The sequence below is a fragment of the Clupea harengus genome, unplaced genomic scaffold (genome assembly GCF_900700415.2).
Source record: "Clupea harengus unplaced genomic scaffold, Ch_v2.0.2, whole genome shotgun sequence".
Classification (NCBI taxonomy): domain Eukaryota; kingdom Metazoa; phylum Chordata; class Actinopteri; order Clupeiformes; family Clupeidae; genus Clupea; species Clupea harengus.
Genome location: NW_024879921.1, coordinates 1 through 7,500, shown reverse-complemented (window position 1 = coordinate 7,500; position 7,500 = coordinate 1). Strand labels below are relative to the sequence as shown.

General features: G+C 41.9%; 1 protein-coding gene across 2 annotated transcripts in view; it reads left to right on the top strand.

The window, feature by feature from the left end:
• The window catches only part of LOC122130738 (heat shock 70 kDa protein 12A-like), a 31,584-nt gene extending 30,148 nt beyond the window's left edge, over window positions 1-1,436 (top strand). For both annotated transcript variants that reach the window (XM_042705483.1, XM_042705482.1), the window contains one exon: window positions 1-1,436. This exon is cut by the window's left edge and continues 870 nt beyond it. The gene's annotated coding sequence lies outside the window, so the exon portion shown is untranslated.
• The last annotated feature ends 6,064 nt before the right edge of the window (window positions 1,437-7,500 follow it).

The window sequence follows — 7,500 nt, the reverse complement described above, 5'->3', positions numbered from 1 at the left end:
TCTCCCTCAGAGGGACAGTCGCCTGAATGTCAAACCCATTGTTATCACTCGTTTTTTTTTTTTCATTTCATTGGGAAAGTCATCTTTCCTGGACTGGATCTGAGAAGCCTCATACAATCCAGATGTCCCACTGAGGACACACTAAGACTAGAAGCTCTATCTGTCTTTGTGTCTCCCTAACGCCATCTTTCCTTGTCTCTCTTCTTCTCTCTCTACCTCTGTCTGTTATTTTGTATTTTCTGTTCCTCTGTTCATTTCCACACAGAAGCCTCTCAGTTTAGATTCCTCTCACATCCAGCTGCTGCGAAGCGTTTTAGGTCAGTGGATGTGCTTTAGTGTTGTCACTCCACCGGTGTCTCTCTATCTCGCTCTATCTATCTATCTATCATTCTCTCTTTCTCTCTCTCTATTTATCTATCTTTCTCTCTTTCTATCTCTCTATCTTTCTATCTCCCTACGGCTCTCCCTCACCCACTCAGAACAGCCATGCTGTGAGGTCAGCCTCAAGCTGAGGCCCTTACTGGTATCACCATGGTAACCCAATCCCAGTTGCACCAGGAGATGGACCAATGAAATCAGAGTGCAGTCAGCAAGTGCAACATCAGCGACTGTCAGCATTGGGTGAGGGGAACGTCAGACAGATATCATAAGATGTCCAAAGCCACATACTCTCCATTTTCCATGTGGAGGTCTTTTAATCATTAGCAGGCCGTGCCGAAGCTCCGGATCAGTGATACCTAGTGGAGTTTGGCATAGTCAGTCTCTCTCTCTCTCTCACTCTCACTCTCCAGGTTTATGCGAGGTTCTCTCATGGGCCTCATCTGGACGAGTCACACACTCACCAGTGCAGCTGAAGCCAGTGACACCCGCTGGCACTGTTCTAGTCGGGAGGAGTTGACCTGCACTGTGCTGGCTCACACACACACACACACACACACACACACACACACACACGCAGCTATAACACGTGTTTAATGACACAGGTGCAGCTTCATCAGTGTTGGTCCGTTCTGTCTCACCTGTGCAGCTGCAGTCTGCGTCCCGTCCGCTCACACACTCTTGTACAGCATTCATATGTTATTTTTTGTTTCTGTAGATTACAAAGCCAATGTTAGATTGTATTTATGCCATTAAGTATTATACCTTAATTATATCTTAATTAAGCATTATACCTTAATTATATCTTAATTAAGCATTATACCTTAGTGGTCAGTGTGCTGCAGTTGATGTACCTCCATGATTCTATGTACCTGCAACCCATCCATAATGCTACATGCAAGAACGGAGTATCGGTTTATCTCCACGCATCGGAGCTCAGCATGTTATGCTGTGCCACACTCTACTTACTGGTGTAGTAGTTACAATTGTTCAAGGGCTTTGTAATATACAATGCAACCTCTTTTCTTCTTTATAAAATTCCACTTTTAGTCTTATGAGTCATGTTTGTTAGAATTGCAGTCTTCCTTTTGTTGTCTCGTAAAAACAAAAAAAACACACAAACACACGTGACTTTCAAACTATGGTAAGCGTAGTAACAAAATATTTTCACAAAAATCTTTTGAACCTCCCAGTTCATCAACTATTCTGGACAGTCTTCAGACTTCTTCTGAAAGCAAACCATACCTCTAGTTCTGTCCATTCATTTGACTTGTTCTTTTTATTGCATATTTAATTTTTATTATAAATTTTCTCTTAATCCCTTCTTCACACCACTCTTTATTCAGTCACACTGATTGAAGGGGGAAAAAAGAAAGAGAAGAAATCCTTGAATGTGAAACATTTCATATCGCAGCATCAGCCATTGTGGAGAAATAGGATCAGCTGCTATTAGCTCTATGTGCAAAGTGAATCTAAAGAGAAAGAGAAAGCCATCGCTATCCACTTGCTGCCTTGCTGGGTTGTATTGTTCTACTTGTGACTGAATTAAGGAGTAAAGCCAATGAGTTTCTCTTATTGATGGAGAGCAGCGTAGGACAAGCATCCTCAAGTTTAACTAATCAACTTTTAAGTATGCTTGTTTATTTCTGTATATACAGTATTTAAAAGAATATTGTACAGGTTTTTAGCGTTATTATATTAGCAGCTTACAAGCAGAGCAGTGTGGTTGTGAGTTTGAGTGAATGTTTGTGTGTGTGTGTGTGTGTGTGTGACACACGCGCATCTGTCTCTGACACCCTCACCAGCTCCTACACATAGTAAACATAAATTATAAAAAGTACAGAAGAGGGGAAGAAAAGAGAATGGGAGTGTGTGGTGCCTATATATGCGGTTCTGTAATCACTTTTGCTTTTTTAAGGGGGGGAAAAAACTTGAATACCCTTTGCCCTTAACATTACTAATGGCTGTAGAAGTGCAGTTTTAATTGAGGGATTCTGTGTTTTGGTTTTGGCAGAGAATAATAACCTGTTGGGTCTGGTGGTGTAATGCCAGTCATTATTGTACCTTAACGGTGAGCAATAGCAGAACATGCTAATTTGAGCAATTAGACAGGGCAACCTTTACTTCCTCTAGGATCCGTTTCCAACACCTCAGACTAAAGTACTCTCAATAAATAACCCAACACAAGCAAACAAAGTCATTCTCATTTTTTGGACATTCTCAGTCATTCAGCAGTTTGTAACTGCTTACACATGTTTGCTGAAACTAGGTCTAATTTTGAAAACATTCTACACACATTTCACAAAGCTGCTCACACAAAATGCAAAAACACCACAAATCTCCTGCAACATGAAACGCTGCATTCAAAACTCAATAATCCCTTTTCAAAATCTCTTTTGTGTCAGCTATTCATATAGTTAGAGGTTTTCAATCACAAACTACACACAAGTGTGATAAATCTGAAACGAGCCTTTTTCCAGTTACAGTGAAAAAGTGCACTTCATAGAGCAATTTTGACAAAATAGTTTGCTGAAAACAGTACAGTAAACTGAATATATGTTATCAACACAAAACTGCTTGGCCATGTAAAGTGCAGATGATTGCACCAGTAGCAAAGACCTTTACAGTAGAGTGCATTACCAACAGTATTAATAACAGTATTCCAACATGTTCAATCTAGAAACACATCATACACAATATTTATACTAGGCTATGTAAGTATAAAAGTATAGCAAACAAAAATCGACCCTTTGTATATAAAACTTAAAAAGAGACCGTGTGACCGTACCCAGCTTCCTATTTGGGTCTTGTCACAGCAACTCATCAACATCACACCCAATGCCCTCCTATGGAACTGGTGCATCTGTCTTGTGTTTGGAAGGGCCGTGCCTTACAAAGGCTCACAGGTGTTCCAGGGCTCATCATTGAAGAAAGTGAGCTATTGGTGTAATATTTCACTAAAACGTGTTTTATGACACAAAAAACACGAAATTCAAAACACCGCAGGCAAAAAGCTGAGAATGAGCTTGTGGTTTTGCAGATTTGTTGTGGGATTCTGCTGTTTGAGTGACCGCTTTCAGAAAGTGTGTGACATGTAAAATAAATGTGTGTGTAAGCAGAAACCCTTTTTGCATCATCTATCCACAACAGTTAAAAGCTCTAAGCTTTTAATAATAGTTTTTTGCTACAAAATAAGAACAGACATCGCTGTGCAGTCGGTGTATGTAACCAGCTGGGTCTATTAGGCATTGACTAACTCAAGTGTCACACACAGAATCTGACACAAAAGCATAATTCACTCTGGAAGAAGCTTGAGTAGCATGCTGACCTAATTAGACTGGAAGCATTTATTAAAGAGAATATTCTCCCCATCTCGACATACAGATGACGCTCTCTGAACACCTGCTCTCATGTATGCCCTTGGGAAAGGCTTTTTGTGTAAATGTAATAATCGTATAATCAGAATAGTGCCTACATATTTTGCCTAGTCACGTCAGAATTACTCCTGCTTCTTAGTAATGAATTAGAAGCATGGCTGCCAAAGATCCCTGTAGAGACTGCAATATGATTGGCTCTGAGGATTTATGGGGCGGGACAGTGTGTTCTCTTATTGAAGCCTAAACAATGGAATGCTAGTTTTTGTGTCCCAAAAGTCACATCATTGGATGCTTGGGGGCAAACAGGTGAAAGCGGTCCAATGATAGCCCTACCCTCTTGGTCTGAAGCATGAGGGATCTCTTTTCTGATTGGTTGATCATGTATGCAACATCTTGCTTTTACCTGCTGTTCCTAACGATAACAAATAGCAGACTGTGTGTAATCCATGTAATGTAGCCCCTGTGTCCCATGGCTCTCTCCTCAGGCTATGCACGGCTCGCATGAGAATCGCCACACTAGGTGACCAACAAAGACTCGTATCTCAATTGCTATTCCTCACCCCTCTGGGACAATAAAGGGGTGCTGGGAAAGATAGTGGTGGGGTGTTTTTTTTTGGTTAGTTTTTTTTATTTACCAAGAGGGACTGTGGTTTCAATTCCAACTGAAAGCCCCTCCCCATTCCCCAAAAGACCACCCCTAGCCCCACCCACTCCCTGCTCCAGGAAGTGATAGGCTAAGAAACGGTGGAGGTCCACAGGCATGTGTGGCATGTTTGACTGGCATACACACACACACACACACATACACAAACATACTCCTGAGCACATCCTATCACTTGCTCACCTAACAGTTGACCTTGAGATTGAGTGATTATTCTTAAGTCACCACGGCTAATCATGCTGTGACCTTTTGACCTTGAAAGCAGTAAAGTCACTAGGCCTTTCAGTGGAGAGTGGGTCAAAGTTCAGATTTTAACATAGCGTTGCATGTCTCCATGAATACTGAAGTTGTGGTGACTGGTGCTTTCCCTGAGCTCCCGCCCAAGAGCTGCACAATGGCCGCACAATTCTTCAAGATATCTGCCGCCATTCCCCTGAAGATCTCCGAGAACTCAGGAGGTGGTGTGAAGGTGAAGGTGTGCTTCATCTACTTCACCTGTCTCTCCTTCTTTCTCTTTCCCTCTCTCGCCTTGGACCATGTTTAATTGTTCAGCTACTATTCTCCACCTAATACAGTAGATGTAGAGCTTCTTTGTACTCGAATAACGCAATGTCAATGATATGGAAGTGACATAAAAGGGCACTATATTTACATTCATTTCTGCTTCATTGTTTCCTGTTTGTTTGTTTGTTTGTTTCTAATTCCTCTGACACAATGTAATGTGTAAATGTGTGTCTTAGTCTTCAAACCATCATAGCAACAAAACAACTTTCGATAATAATTAGTTAATGAATGCTGAGATGGGGCCTTGGATAAAGACAGGACAAATGTATCAGTGTCATACGAGCTTCCGAGTTAACTAGGTCAGGATGAGCTCTCACCTGACCCAAGTTTGTTTTGTCTCTGGAGTGGGAATGCTGTGGAGCAGGGGACTCCTCTCCTCTCTTCTCCTTGCCTCTCCTATTCTCTCCTCTCCTCCCATTTTCCCTCCTCTCTCCTTGCCTCTGTTTTCTCCTCACCTTTCTCCTCCTGTTTCCTCTCCTCCTCTCATCTCAGCTCTTCATCAGCACACTCAGTGTGTACCGGGGATGTTGCCATGCCTGGGGTTTTGATTTAGTCTACTGCTCTTGCCATTTGCACACAAAAAAAGGAACAACTGTAACTGCAATCTCCATGCCAAGTATCCACCATCCAACCTGTCAAAAAATAAATCTATATGTATTTCAAAGGTAACACCATCTGCCTATCTGATCTCTGTGTTCGCTGTTGTCTGGACGATTTCACTCAACCTTCACCCATGCTAGTGGAGTTTGACTCAGTGGAGTGTTAGTTATGAGTTTCTATTCCTAAGAGTGACCCGACTTATTGAATTGAATTGAATTGACTCATGACCCTTTCCTCCAAACCTCAACATCGGGAGCCAAGCTATTAATACTGTGAAACATTTCAAGATCTGCCTTTCTTCACTATTTGTCTTACATAAATGTTCTTGTTATCAGGAGACCTTTAAAAGTACATATTGTGTCTCCTCAACATAGAATTCTTTATTTCTAACAGGCCTGGTGAGTACAAGGACTATTTAGTTTGACATTCTTACAAAAACAGACTTCTTGGAATTGATGTATGCAGGTCCTGTGTTCAAAATGGCTGTATCTCGAGTGGCCACTTAACCTCTGTAAGCTTCTTACGAATGAAATAATTTTTCTGAAGGTCACATGCATCCACTTCTTAATGGATATGTGAGCAGCGATCACTGTGTGGCTTGGGTGAAGGTCATGGACAACAGCCCGAGTCTTTCTCATGCACTGAGTCTCCAGAATGGCACACACATTGGCACTCAGATATCAGTGCGCCAAACCCAGCTGGCATGCTAAGCACCATCAGATAGCACGTCTGGATATTCACGAAAGACTGGCCTCGAACTCTGCATGCAGTTACTGATTTGCTGATAGACATAGATTTCTGTTAGCTTTGGTACTTGTTAAATAGTGTCCATAAAACACATATTATTTATGTTTACATTATTATGCATTTGGCAGATGCATTGGCAGATGCATTGCATTTGCATTTGGCACCACTGCATTTTTATTCTTTAAATAAAAGAATAATAATATGTGACACACAGTAGTCGAGAACATATCTAACATATTGTGGTGAATACTGCTTAGTAGAAAGACTTTCTTGATGCTGCAGCCCAATGCTTCTCTGGTTGTATTCTTGTAGCACAGACACAAGCTCTGTGATGTCCAGGAGAGAGGTGGACCCATCTGGTGACCCACGCCACACACGTCTCACAGAGACCCTGCTGCAGAGGTGCTGCCAATAGATAACTGCTCAGGGTGACGGGACCTTTCTGCTCTGAGGATCTGGTGTAAGCATGAGAGAATGAGATCAGTACTCAGCACAGAGCGTCCCAACATGAAGGATATGGCTCTGTGATGCTCTGCAGGTTAGACATATCTCTATGTGTCCACGTGCCATGCAGTCAGTCCAACTCTGGACCTGCTTAAACTTAATGAGCACCTTGTTTTCCCTGCCTCTTTGTCTGATCAAGGATACTGATGGCAAACGCAATGTTCAACCCCTTACCCAATTCACTTGTTAAGCCTTAAAGTGAGTTTCTCTTATGTTATTACAGTCACAATATGGCATATAACTAAACCTAACTTGATTTGCAATGGTAGTGTATACGTGGAATCCCAATAGCTCTCTTAAAAAGATGGGGCCCGTGGCTGCCTTACATTGTGTATAATTCCGGGGAGGCAACAAAGACAATGACCCCAGAACGAGTGGGCCATGATGTTTAAGAAGCACCACTGCCATCTAGTGGCAATTTAGGGAATTCGTTTTTCCTCGTAGATGGGCATTCAGGCGCAAGTATATGATGCACCCCCCTCCTTCATGAATTTACCGTCGTTTGCTTTAAAACTATGAGAGTCATCTGGTTTTGATCTAGCCTAATACCTCTATTGCGACAATGAATAGCTGAACTGAAAAAATAAGGACACAGAGTTCATCTTTCTTGCCTTGGGGCATGACAATTTTAATGGTCCACCAAAACCTCACAATCTGTTTTCCAGTTCG